General features: G+C 42.1%; 2 long non-coding RNA genes across 2 annotated transcripts; both read right to left on the reverse strand.

Moving 5' to 3' along the window:
* Positions 1 to 829: 829 nt before the first annotated feature.
* LOC310827005 lies at positions 830 to 14,169 on the reverse strand. Its single transcript, XR_014556125.1, has 3 exons — positions 13,949 to 14,169; positions 10,612 to 10,699; positions 830 to 1,569 (listed from the first exon to the last, which is right to left on the reverse strand). It is a non-coding gene; the product is annotated as an uncharacterized lncRNA (long non-coding RNA).
* LOC310827039 lies at positions 11,552 to 13,935 on the reverse strand. The gene is made up of 2 exons (XR_014556159.1): positions 13,517 to 13,935; positions 11,552 to 11,744 (listed from the first exon to the last, which is right to left on the reverse strand). It is a non-coding gene; the product is annotated as an uncharacterized lncRNA (long non-coding RNA).
* Position 14,170: the final 1 nt, after the last annotated feature.

The raw sequence follows: 14,170 nt of genomic DNA on the forward strand, positions 1-14,170 counted from the left end.
TATAAAATCAGTATACTAGAAACACAGAGATACGTTTTTAAAAAAGAAATGGATAAAATATTTCCTCACTATCTCCTCAAAAGATCCAAAACACTAGTAGAGCAATGCTATAACAGAGAAACCATTGTTTCCTTAGCCCAGGGGTGCCAGCTTGAATAAAATATGGGGGGGGCAGGTAAGTCCCACCCTGCATAATCAATCACATGATGGTAATGCCCATCCACCTGGGGGGGCTGGACCGCCTCAAATATTTTATTGGGGGGTCCAAAGACCCCTCAGCCTCTAGGAGGTGGCTCCTATGGCTCTGGTGAAATTGTGCCACCAGATTAGAAGGTAGAGGAAGCAGCTTTCCTCCTCGTTCCTATTTTATAAAAACTTATTTAATTATTTCTTTAAACAAAAAACACCCTCCCATTGGTTTCAATAGGAGGAAAATTAACAATGCAAGAGGGAGGGACATTTTTAATTGGGAAAATGGTGCAAAACAGAAAGTCTTCAAAATAATCCTTCTCTAGCATCATGGTCTTATAGCTGCTACTAACTTTAAAACAAACAAAAACCCAAGGCAAAAAAAATTCCTTCCAGTAGCACCTTAAAGACCAACTAAGTCAGTTCTTGGTATGAGCTTTCGTGTGCATGCACACTTCTTCAGATACACTGAAACTTCTGTTTCAGTGTATCTGAAGAAGTGTGCATGCACACGAAAGCTCATACCAAGAACTGACTTAGTTGGTCTTTAAGGTGCTACTGGAAGGATTTTTTTTTGTTTTGACTATGGCAGACCAACACGGCTACCTATCTGTAACAAAAACCCAAGGGACATCCTGCATGTTATCTCCTGCATCCCTAAGGAAGTGGCCTGGTGGGCCTTCTTGGGGAGAAAGTATTCTTAATGGTAGAGATGCTCCTGGGAAGTCCCTGCTCAAAGTCATTAAGTCTCTCACATCTTGCCTAAAACGGACCTGGGGGGGTGAAATCCCTTCCCACCCAATCCTTGCACAGATGTTTCTCAAGTTTATGACCAGTGCAGGGCCAGGATGAATAAGTATGGTGTCTTTATGAAGTGCTTGTTGCTGATAAGTGTTGCAGAACATCATGAAGAAATGACATCTAACCCAGAACTCACTGTCTGTTCCTTCCGTATTTCATAACCAAAATATATATTAGGAATCAATTTGTATGCTTCAAGCACACATGTGGGTGGAACTTGGTTATAACAATGGGTAAATGGGAAATTGTCAGAACTGTGCAAGGACTTGCAAATTTCTTAAATTAAACTGCAGAGAATCCTGTGATTCTCCTGTTTGAGACGTGCACTTAGACTTGAGTCTTGATTAGTCTTGTGTATTTCCAGTATTAGATGGGCAGTTCTGAGTGCTGCCAAAGAGGTCATGCCACTAAGTGAGTAAGTCTATTAGGCAAGAAATATTCATAGAACTCTTTCAGGAAGAGCAGAACAGATATTTCTTCAGAATTCCCTATGTCATAAAAAGTTTCCCACTTGTGACGTTCTTGGCTGCTAGTTGCATAGATTTTTGCATTGTTGTAGATGTTTTGCATTTCTGTCCCCTAGAAGAAAATAAAAAAACTACATTTCAAGACTCTATATATAACAATATTACTTAACATGATTTGAAACTATTTTTACGTATGAAAGTGTTTCTAAATGTTGTAATTTTTTTAATATACAAAACTGTGATTGTTTTTATTGCAGATGTTTTTAATTGTGAAATTGCTTCTGGATATTTTATGGGAAGCAATTCATAAATGAAATAACTACCGTATATATGTAACTATATATTAGAGACTACCATAAGGCTAACATCCTGTGATGAATGGATGGGTCATGGACAGAGCCCGACAAAAAACAGTGAAGCTTTTCAGATCATTCTCACATGATTACCCATTTGAAAGACACAGTTTAAGCAAGAAAGAACACCCCTCCCCAAATTTTATAGCCATGTGTCCTTGTAATCCCTTAATCTGGTCCTGATTACAATGTAAACTGAAACAATGTTGTCTTCTGATCTAGTTCTAGTTCAGATAAAAACAGCAGCTGTAGAATGTGCATGTTCCTCCCATTCATGAAAGTTAACTTTGAAGTCCTGTTATTGCCTCTTATATGATAACACTGTTAACTATCTCACAGCCCATATTTATATAATAACAAGCCAATTTATTAAGCAAGCAAGACACACCTGTTAAGTAAATCCTCCCTGTTACATTCCTTTGAAGGGGCATTCAGACTAAGTACACTTCTATATGCTTTACCTGATACAGATTGCACTGTTAAAGCCCCTTTAACAGAGCAGATCTTTCTGCAACCTAGATATTTTATTTTTTTTACAATTTACCCTTGAAACTAGCAAAAAGGCAAACTGAATGTATGCACATTTAATTCATTCAATATGTACAGTTATTAAATAATTACAAATCCTGGCAAATATACTAGGATTTTACACACACATACAAATATAAAACAAAAGAAGCATTGGAAATTGGTTTATTGTCAAAGTCGCCATTATTATTATTATTATTATTATTATTATTATTATTATTATTATATATACACCACCCTATACCAGGTGGATTTGTTATATCATCTGTAAAGAATGACATGGATAAAAATTCTGGGACCAGTGGTTAAACTCTCTGATTTCAACCTAGAAGGTTTAGGAATGTGAGCTAAAGCTAAGTGGTTTTAACAATCAATCCCTTTTAACAGGGGACTCTTGGGATTGTACTTCTGCATGGGAAACACTGTGGGGGCCTCAGACCAACTCTCAGCACCCTTCCGAAACTGCAGCTCCCAGTATTCTTTGTTTAAAGTATATAGTGTGAATATGGCCTCAAAGAGGCTAGGCTAGCCTGCTTCAGTCTGCATCCTTGCTAGAGATTAAGTCCTATTGATCTTAACTGGGTTTACCAGAGCAGACATGTATAAGGTGAACACTTGCAGTGTAAGCAGTTTTTGCTTACTGTAAAGAGGCAGACCGAAAATTGTATTGAAAACTTCACACAAATCTTATCTTCAGCAATTGGTTGACTAAACATATTCCAAGATTCTGAGATATCCATTAAGAATTAAATACTGGTTGCTAATAACAGCAAAACATCTAATTCCCTAAACCTATAAGATCTAGAAGAAAAAGCAAAGTTACACTGAAAGGAAAGCTAAAAGATCAGATTTAGCTGTGGAAGCAGAGTCACACATCTGCAGCATGCAAGTTTTGCTTTAATATCTGGTGTTCTTGCATGGGCAAGGTTCTTATCTTAAGTAAACCTTCTGGTCGGAGCACTTCTGACAATCCCTCCAAGTTAACACCACAAAGTTAATTAGTGTCACTCCTCAGTTGCTAAAATTCTGAACAAGGGCTACTTAGCTATTGGATTTGCTTGCAGTCAATTACCGTACTTTGCAAGAATCAGGTGAGATACCTTAGGGATTTTACATTGTCCAAGGCAGGCTATGCAATTCATTGCATAAATACCCTACATCATCAGTTTCAAATTAGTGATCCATGGATCCCAGGGCCTCTGCATAACCCACCCAGGGGGTTTGTGACACCATTCACATTTTAGAAAACCTACCAGGGAGATATCAAATTTTTCGAAAGTAGGGGGTCCACGGCTTGGCTTTTGAAAAGCAGGGGGTCTGCAGTATTTAGCTATCTGGGAACCACTGTCCTACATGATGAAAATGTGCAATATTAATGTAGGTGAAAGTCTGCAAGCATAGTGTAGGGAAAAACCACCATTATATAGCAACATTCAATATTGTAGGAAGTGGTTAAATTGTAGTGCAAGGTTGCAATTGCTTAAGCCTGGGAGTCATTCCATGGAGCTTCAACTCAGTGGGACTTACTTTCATGAAGAAGCACATAGGATTAAGGTGGGAGGGCAGCCTATCCCAACCTGTTGCCCTCTAGAAGTTTTGTACTACAAATCCCATCATCCTGGTCATTAGCAATGTTGACTGGGGCTGAAGGGAGTTGAAGTCCAAAATGTCTGGAAGGCATCAGGTTGGGGAAGGCTGGGATTTGTTCAGATATTAAGCCCCCCCCCCCCTACACACACACACACTTAATAGGCATTAGGGGAGCCTAATATATAGAACACTGCATACACTTGTAGTGGCTACCAAGTTTCAAGAGTGAGTACAAGTGTCTGTAGCTTCAAGGAGAGAGTAACAAAAAGCTTTGGCACTGTTTGGGTCCTCAATAACAAGAAAATGCAAAGCTAATGCCAAAGTGAGCAAATGCTAAACTCTGTCCTTCCTGGGAGCACAGAGCAAGAGATAGCTAGAGGGAGGCTTCTGTAGTATTGAAACTAATGGCCATTACAGGTGCATGGAGGCTTTCCCCATATAGTGCACCATTAAGAGACTTAATATTCAGCATATCTGTCAGTGAATCAGCTCTAATATACAATATTTCATTCACATAACCTTCTCTAGCCTCCTGAAAGACAATAGTCTGACTCTAGATTCCTCAGCTGACAAGTCAGATGTTGCACATAGATAGCAGGCTTTTTGAACGATACTCCACTGATATTTGTGTGCCAGTGGTGCAGTCTGCAATGATTTATATGATGTTACTAAGTGCTCCACTTGCAGCCTGAAGAAGTACAAACCTTTCTGTGTTTTGTTGTCTGTCTTCCTAGCCATCGTCTCATCCCTCTTCTTTAATCATCAGACCCATTCCTATTATGAGTTTGCACTATTGTCCCATGCGGAAATTTCACCCGGCCCATCTGAAGTCTCCCCATCCTCCATTTTTTCAACAATGTGCAGTGCATCAGACTCATCTGGCACACATCTCCTGAGGATGCAAATGCAATTTCACAAACTCAGTGTTGTTGTTTTAAAAACAAAACAAAACAAAAACCCTGAGCCAACATTGTCAAGTGGTGAAAGCATGTTTATATTCATAAGAACAAAAAGTGAAAGCGCTGCCTTGGACGCATCCAGAGTTTTAATATGTTTGGAGCCTCTTAACCTAATTTCAAAATTGTTTCTCAAACTTCTGTACACTTGGGCTGTGCAAAACTCTTAACATTTGCTAGATGAACTTTGATATATTTGTTTTACATTAAGTGAGACATAGCTGGCTAGTGAGTAAGCCTTAGCTAGGGGTTCCAACAGCTGAAAATTTTAGAAAGCCTTATTTTGAAATACATATTGCCACACAAGTCAAGAAAGAAATGACATTAAAATATCAAAAATCTCCATATTTGTAAACTTGGCATATACAACGATTAGATCCAGCATTAAATCTTGAAAAGTGGTATTCCTCAAGCCAAAGGGGGACTTTTGGATAACATACTTCAAACATTTTGAGTACACAAACATTGTGCAAATAGTAGGGCTGCCATACATCCAAATTCTCCTGGACACTTCCAAGATTTCAAAGGTGGAATTGATGTCCGGGGGGCATAGCTGTCAACTTTTCCCTTTTCTTGCGAGGAATCCTATTCAGAATAAGGGAATTTCCCTTTAAAAAGGGAAACGTTGACAGCTATGCTGGGGAAAATTTCTGAAAGAAAGTGCTTCGTCCAGGATCTTAGGCAATTGAAAAATTGTGGGTTTTACGGCGTTTTTGTAAAATAAAGCTCAACAACTTTTGCGGTGTCCTGGTTTTTCCTTTTTGAAATATAGCAACCCTACAAATAGTTAATTAATTACAAAATCACCTTGGAATCACTTTACGTAGGCATATAGCCCAGATGAGAGCAGAACTTGGGTGCAGAGGCATGACATAAAGGTGCATAAAGTCTACATTTGCACATTTAGATGTATACACAATGTACAGTATATGTATAGATTGCCTTTGGGATAGTGAAATGCTAGATTCCGGGTGTTAGATGGTTTGTGTTTTATCAACACAATAGTTTGCAGTGCACACAGCTAAACTATAAGCAACATTAAAAAAATTAATGCCACACTTGCAACTTACATTTTAAACAGGTATTGTACCACTATCATGGCTTTCCCCAAAGAATCCTGGGAACTGTAGTTTGTTAAGTGTGGTGAGACTTGTTTGGCAACTCCTATTCCCTTCCCAGAGCTATAATTCTCAGCGTTCCCTGTGAAGAGGGATTGATGGTTAAAAGGCCAATTTGTGAGGCATGGAAAGGTGGGATTTAGAAGTTAGTCCCACTGCATTCAGTGGTCTTAGAAAGTGCATTTAAAGACTGTGGCCTAACACCACAATCCTATAGATATTTTAGTATGGCTCACTCCCAAGTAAGTGTGTACAAGATTGCAGCCTAAACTTCACTCCGGAGTAATAAAATATTCACATAAAAGGTCTACATTTTATTTTCAAGTACTCCATTTTGCTGGCTACTGTGTTCATAGTGTTTATGAAAGATAAGAAATGCCCCATTTACAAGCTTCGGTTCTATAAATAATGGCAAAACTTCGTCTTCCTAGAAAACACAGCAGTTATAGTGTTTTGACAGAACTAATGAAGGCTTAAGTGGTGGCTTCAACTTCTTCCAGCAAAAGAAACAAAAATTCTATTGCTTCCACAACAACAGAGACTTTCAAATACAAAACCAGAAGGGCAGGGCTCCTATTTAAGGAACAATTATATATTTTAAAATGGAATAGTAAACTGAACCTGTTGCTACATGCTAAATTACCTACATGCAGTCCACCAGACTTAAGCAATTATAGTTTTAAACAAATTCCTTCCCCTCTAATTTGTTTAATGATTTTCTGGTGGGGACACATTGTACTGAAAAAAACAAATTCACATTTTTGATCCAGAGGGCTTTCTTTTTTTTTTAAAGGCTACAACCCTAGCCTGGTGCTCATGGCATGCTAAACCAAGACTTGGCTTGACAACATACCTGTGGGCCCTTAGAAAGGAGCTTGCAGCTGCTTTGCTGCTCCCAAGCCCTTTTTGCCACCACACCATGATGAGCTAATGTCATGAACTGGCTGAATACAGAAGAGTGGTGGGAGGCACCAGCAGAGGAACCCCCAGGGGAGGAAGACTCAGAGCCAGGGGATTGGTGGAGGGACGATGATGAGTGGTCAGAAGAAGACGGGGGTGGGGAGAGGTGTTGGAAGATGGAGGGGAAACAGGGTTTAGTGAGCAGGAAGAGTCTGTGGCTGAATGCAGTTCAGACTCTGAGGCGGAAGCAGAGGCTGGAGAGGAGGGGGTCAAGAGGCTCCTGAAGAATCCAGGGATTCTCCGCCTCCTGCAGTGACAAGCTCCCTAAGAAGGCACAGAATAATGAGGAGAGCAGAACAGAGGTCAGAGGTGTGCACACACAGTTTGAGAGTGTGTGGGGAAAACCCGGGAGAGGAGGAGCCTTAGAGAGAGGTAGTGTTGTAAACAAAAAATGCCCTTTTCCCTTATGGGGTATCCAAGAGCCCATATAGAGTCCTTACATAGGTTCCCTATTGGTAGGAGAAGATAACAGAGGCCAACCACAGAATATTGAGAAGCAAAGCAGCTAGTAAGCTTGATCTGTTGCAACAGGGTGCTCCCCTCACCCACAGGAGAGGAGGAACTCCGAAAAATGGTGCACAAGGCCTTATAAAGACTTTTGAAATTGCCACCCTGTAGATCAAGACCAGGGATGCAGGTGGCGTTGTGGGTAAAACCTCAGTGCCTAGGACTTGCTGATCGTATGGTCGCCAGTTCGAATCCCTGCGGCGGGGTGAGCTCCTGTCGTTTGGTCCCAGCTCCTGCCCACCTAGCAGTTCGAAAGCACTCTTAAGTGCAAGTAGATAAATAGGTACCACTTTATAGCGAGAAGGTAAACGGCGTTTCCGTGTGCTGCGCTGGTGCTGGCTTGCCAGCTGCAGCTTCATCACACTGGCCACATGACCCGGAAGTGTCTTCGGACAGCGCCGGCTCACGGCCTCTAGAGCAAGATGAGCACGCAACCCTAGAGTCGGACACGACTGGCCCGTACGGGCAGGGGTACCTTTACCTTTACCTTTAGATCAAGACCACCCCCAGAAACATCATACATACATCACAGAAGGAGTGTAACCTAAGACCACCCCTCAAATACATCATACCTACATCACAGAAAAGGCGGTCTAAACAGAAATTTGAATGTTGTTTTTCTCCTGTCCTTGTTTATCTCCTTTCTGGCAGGTTACTTGATTGGATTGCCTGGGGAGCCTGGCCGTTCTTTTGTAGTGATAAATACTTAGTTCCTGGGCCAGGTCACAGGCTCACACCCTATTCATATCTTAAATGTGCCCTTAAGACAGGATTTGTGAGGAAAGAGACAATGGGGAGGTTTCCCACTTTGACCTTGCAGAGAAAACATTTGCTCAGGTTAGGAGTCAAAATGGTTCCAGGTCAGTCTTCCTGTGCTGATCTATGTACGTGCTTGGTTGGTACGCTTATGAACATTACCATATATCTAAGACCTCAAAATTCCTATCACAGTAGGAAGGTGAGGCCCTTCAGTCCTCGCAACTATGTCATTGGGGCAAGACTTCCAAGAAAGAGTTGCTGAGACTACAGGGCCTGATCTGTGGCTTGTTTCCTTGGATAAAGATTTAACTTCACTGGCCCTGGGTGATTTATTGTTTTTGATTGCTGACCTACGCCTTCCTCAAGCCCTGACAGCTAAGTCAAGCTCAGAGGCAGATTTAAGAGCAGCATGACTGGCTTCCCCACACTGGGCACTGAGTCTAAGAGGCACTGCAGAGCACTGCAACTATGGCATAGTGAACTGAACAGAATGGAAGGCCAGAGGCAGGACGGGACGCTGAATTTTGGCCTTGAACAGGGTGCCGCTGCAATTTGAAAGACCCAAGTCTGCCCCGGCTAAGCTATGGCTGAGCACATCATCCAAACCTGGGCTTGTGGTTAAGCTTTGTCCTCACCAACTACAAGCCAAAGCTTCTTCTAGGTTGCACCTCAAAAAGTGGCATTTTGTCTGATAAGGTCGGTTATAAGGATCTAGCAAAGTAATACAAAGTGAAGATCCAGCTGAAACGTCTGTTGGTTTTTGGTGTACCGAAGGACGGGAACCACTGATCCAAATTTGGCCCGAGAGGCAATTTTCCCAAACCACACCCAACTGCCCTACACTTTACATCATATGTGAACAGGGAGAGAGACAGCTGGATTGTCTGCCCAACCATTAGACCTGATGGCAGGTGATTGATAGGTGAATTGTTACACCCGACTGTCCAAGTTGGCCCATCTTACTGTTTTTAACACTTGATTGGGAGCCGCCCAGAGTAGCTGGGGAAACTCAGCCACATGGGCGGGGTATAAATAATAAATTAAGATTATTATTATTCATATTTCCATGAAGACCAGTATGTAGTACAGTGGTACCTTGGGTTAAGTACTTAATTCATTCCGGAGGTCCGGTCTTAACCTGAAACTGTTCTTAACCTGAAGCACCACTTTAGCTAATGGGGCCTCCCGCTGCTGCCGTGCTACCGGAGCATGATTTCTGTTCTCATCCTGAAGCAAAGTTCTTAACCCAAGGTAATATTTCTGGGTCTGTAACCTGAAGTGTGTGTAACCTGAAGCATATGTAACCCGAGGTACCACTGTACAGGAAACAGACCAAGCTTTTCCCCAACCTTAGGGCATAAGCTTCCCCAGGGTGGTGGAAGTCTACCTTACAATCTAGAGGGTCAACAGAGTGAGATGCAAATAAGCTCCAGCAGTAGTCTAACATGCATTTATCATTTTATTCCCTGGAATAGCTTGTGAGGGCTGCTCCATGGAAACCCTTTTCACCTTTGTTGTGAACCCTCCACAAGAACGTTGCACAACGAAAATAAACAAAACAACAGCAACACTGCATTGTATTTTGTGTAGCAGGTGTTTCACGTGTTTAAAATACGATTAACCTCTCAAATCTAAGCCTAAAACCTGTGTGTATGGACACTTTGCCAGTGACCTTGGTGAGAGAAGACTCCTATCAAATGGTCTCCATTGTAAAAGTTCTTTGTATTCATTGTCTGACTTTTGAAGGTTCAATTGATCTCTTTTGTAGCCCTTATCATTGCACTTTCTGGCACCAGTGTGACTTTAACAATGCTCCCCTCCAGATGGGAACTCTCCAAATCAGATGCTAAAGTACTTTAGGAAATCCCTTTCTACAGACAAAACATGTTTCCAAAGCAGGATTCTAAGCCTTTTGTCCTGTTCTGAACAAAGTCATCCTGATTTGCAGCCATGGGACAAATGGACCACAGCAACTGCAGCCTATTTTCAGTAATAAATAAATAAATAAATAAAATCAAGCGGTCTAGCAAGAAACACACATGATATAAACAGGGATGCAAGCGCAATGGACACTTCTGCCTGTTCATTAAGCTTTTACTCTTTCAAAGTCAGTGCAAGTTTTAAAAAACGGTGCTCACTTCGGTACTTAGGAGAATTAAGGAGAAGTTGTCAGGAGGAATAAATCACAATGGCTGTAATCCAGCATGCAACTATGCATGATTCAGTCCCACTGATTGAAGTTGTTCTATCAATCTGAATGGGACTTAAGTGAGCATAATTGGATGCAAGGCTGCTTTCATCCTATTTCAGTTCTAGGAAGTGTTGTGGTGGTGGTGCTAGTATCACTGTGTACACCTAAGACTGCAGCCTTATGCACATTTACTTGAACACAGCGGAACTTCCTTCCTGGAAAATCGGCATGCTGGTCAGGCTGTGAACTGGATCCATTTTTCTTTCAGTTATCTCAGAGGCTGCGGACAAAGACCATACAATTAAAACACATTCCCAGCACCACTCAAAGAATCCTGGGAACTGTAGTTTAGCCCTCACAGAGTCAGCATTCCAAGCACCCTTAACCAGTGCCTTTTTTTCTATTTTAAAAAAAATGTACTCTCATTTTGACTCAAGAAAATCACCATTTTATAGTTCAAATTGGGGGAAATAAATACAGTAAATGGACAAAAGTACAAAGAACATGCATTACATGGGGAAAGGAAAGGAAGCCACCATTGGAGGTGGTAACAACGAAACTGACCAATCACCATGCTAGATTCCAACTCCTACTTCACACATTAAACGCTCACTTCTGTCCAAGACTCAGGAAACACCGTGACAGGAAATAAGGCCACCATTGGGGTGGCAACAGAACTGACAATTCACCATGGTAGAGAAGAATTTTTTTTAAAAAAAGTTTCTTCTCCCGTTAGATTCACAAAATGTTTAGGGGTATGTGTACCCCTGTGTACCCCCAGAAAAAAGCACTGCCCTTAACAAACTAGTTCTCAAGATTCTTCTTGATCTCTGAGCACAGGTGTTATATGGTGACAAGACCTCTCCTGTCAGCAATCGTGTCGCAGCATTCTTTGTTAAATAGCAGTTTCAGGGGTGTCTCAGACAGGAGTAGAGGGTTTAAAAACAGCAGCAGCCGCCTTCTCTGTGTTTCACAGATGTCCCAATCCTGATTGGATGCCAAGAGCAAACAGCAGCATTACCTGTAGTTTAGCCTTTGGAAGCTAGAGAACAAGGCTCCAGTGTCCTCCAGTGCTCCTGGACTATTCCCTCACAAGCAAAATAATCTTACATTAAAACACTAGCATCACAGAAACCATTCAAATGTGTTTATTTTTCCTGTAGTGGAATGTGAATAACCTGGCGCAGGCTTTTGGAAACTGAGTATATGCAGCTCTGAAGGCTACCAACTTCAGCACGAACAATTCTCTGTGATTCTTCCTTTGTTTTAACCATTGTCTGTGCCATATGCCATTATCTTCACACAGGGAGAGGCAGCCTTTTATCCTGGGAAGAAATTATGGTAGTGCAAAATAGTTCATCCAACTGTTTTCAGACTTCATATTAAAAAGAAAACAAAAACCCTGGCAAGGAGAAATAGTACCTGACCCTGGAAGAATGGAGACAAACAGGATTATGCAACCATCTGTTGCAACCCGCCACCAAATCACACATCCTCCCTTTCTCAGTATGTGTATCAAATGCTGGAATGTACTGAATTTGTATTAAAACAGTAGCTGATTCCCCAAGCCCAGCTATTGCTAGTAGTAATCTGCCGTCTTCCTTTAACACCAGAACGTAAATATTAGCTAGCACGTTAGTTGTCAAACAAACAAACAAAAACATGCAGAATTTCAAAACAAGGACAACAAAACATGGTGCTGATGATGCCAATGTTGCAGGTTCAATCTCCACATGGGACAACTGCATATTCCCGCATTGCCAAGTGTTGGACTAGATGATTCTCAGGGTCCCTTCCAACTCTACAATTCTAGGATTCTAACATTACACACAGTCCTGATTTCTCGAGATATTTCCAGTTTGGGGATAAGCACACTGATGTCTCCAAAAATACATTCCACCCGCTTTTTTTCTTAGCTATCATCTCTGCCCTCATATGGCAAATGTAAGAAGATTGCATGACATAATAAACATTTGGGATTAAATTTGTAACCCCCATTGGGATTACATTCATAACACCCTTTCTGCCTTTATCCAGGATCTGAATAGAATCACTGTAGTGTATGGCTTCAGTTTCAGAGGAAGACCTGAGAGACCAGGGTTTTAATCGCCACTCGGCCATAAAGTTTGCTGGGTGACCTTAGGCCAATCATCTCTCAGTCTATAACCTACCTCACAGAATTGTTGAGAGGATTAAAAAATGGGGAAGGAGAGAACCATGACTGTCCCCTTGAGAAGAGGAAAGCTACAAGCATAGACCATGAGTGGTGAAACTGTGCTCCTGGACCTGTAGAGGTTTGCACTCAATGCATGGATGTCAAGGAGAGCAGCCAGGGAACTGCACACTTTCACAGCCAGCCACACTGCCCCTTTCACACAAGGGGAATTAAGCCCTCAGTCACAGGTCTGATACGAGAGAAAGGGCTTTAGGTGTGATTGCCACATCCCCAATGCACCAAGTGCAGTGCTAGGAAAGCAAGGAACTAGCCAAGCATGGGCACCTCTCACATATCCCTTGAACTCATAGAAGGGAGGGATGTCTTCCAAACTCCCTGAGATGAGCGCATGAAGGGAGCTAAACTGAATAGTTAAAATGTCACTAAATGATTAACTCTAAGCCTCTTTCAATGCCTGCTTACGGATACAGTGGAGATTTTTATCTGTACAGTATATGGAACAGCATGGAAACAGTAAATGATACGTAAAATAAGAATTATGAAGTGTTTTGCACAATTAAAAAATGAACTATATAAATCACTCAACAATATATTTATTATCCCAGATTACTTTGAGAGCTACATTTGGAGGGATGGCATCAAGCATCAAGGGTATGCCCCGCCCGATGTGTTGCACCAATGCCCATCTGAGATAGCCCCATGGTTGTCATGAAGGCCATGAAGTCATTTAATGTACTTTAAATATATACAACCAAGTATAAGAGACTCTATGCTTCAGACATTTGCCCAGCATCTTGTCGAGACTGACTGGTAATGGTAGTACATTCATTCTAGCTACCCCCACCACACATTTCCTTCACTGATATTTAGACTTTCTACAAAGAACAAATCAGGCATAAGGAAACTCCTGATTTCACCCACCTATATCTAAATTCTGTGCCACCTAGTGAGTCACTTGGCTAAGCAGTGAGGATGGGAATCCTGTGATCCTCCAAACCAGCCTTCCCTCACCCAGTGCTCTCCAGTTGTTTCAAACTCCAGCGCCCATCAATCCCAACCAGCATAGCTTAGATTTAGTAGTTTAAAACAGCTGGAGGTCACCAGCTTGGAGAAGGCTCACCTCCAGAGGCTTATTTGATTTTTATCCCATCTTTCCTGAAAGGAGCTCAATGTGGTACCCCCCCCCCCACTTTATCCAAACAACAACCCTGTGAGGCAGGTCGCTGGACTCCAAATCCTATCAGCCCCAGCCAGCACGCATGGCCAATGGTCTGGGACAAGGGAGGTTGAAAGCCTCAACATCTGGAGAACCCCAGGCTCCCTAACCCTGCAATATAAGGGCACAAGCCACACACAGAGAGATATATGCAGCCTCGTGGATCCAGATGTGGGGCGAAATAGCATCCTGGAGGAGAGCAAACACTGATGTGGGTAAACAGGCGGCACAGAGCACGGCCGCTGACAGCCAAAGGTACATAATGGTCCTACAGGTGACTCAACCCTAAGCGTCAATAATGATATAAACGCGCTTGAACGCCGCCTGCGCTGACGTCAGCGTGCAGCCCCGCCCCCCTC

This window comes from Podarcis gaigeae (assembly GCF_964106915.1).
Source record: "Podarcis gaigeae genome assembly, chromosome: 11".
NCBI lineage: Eukaryota > Metazoa > Chordata > Lepidosauria > Squamata > Lacertidae > Podarcis > Podarcis gaigeae.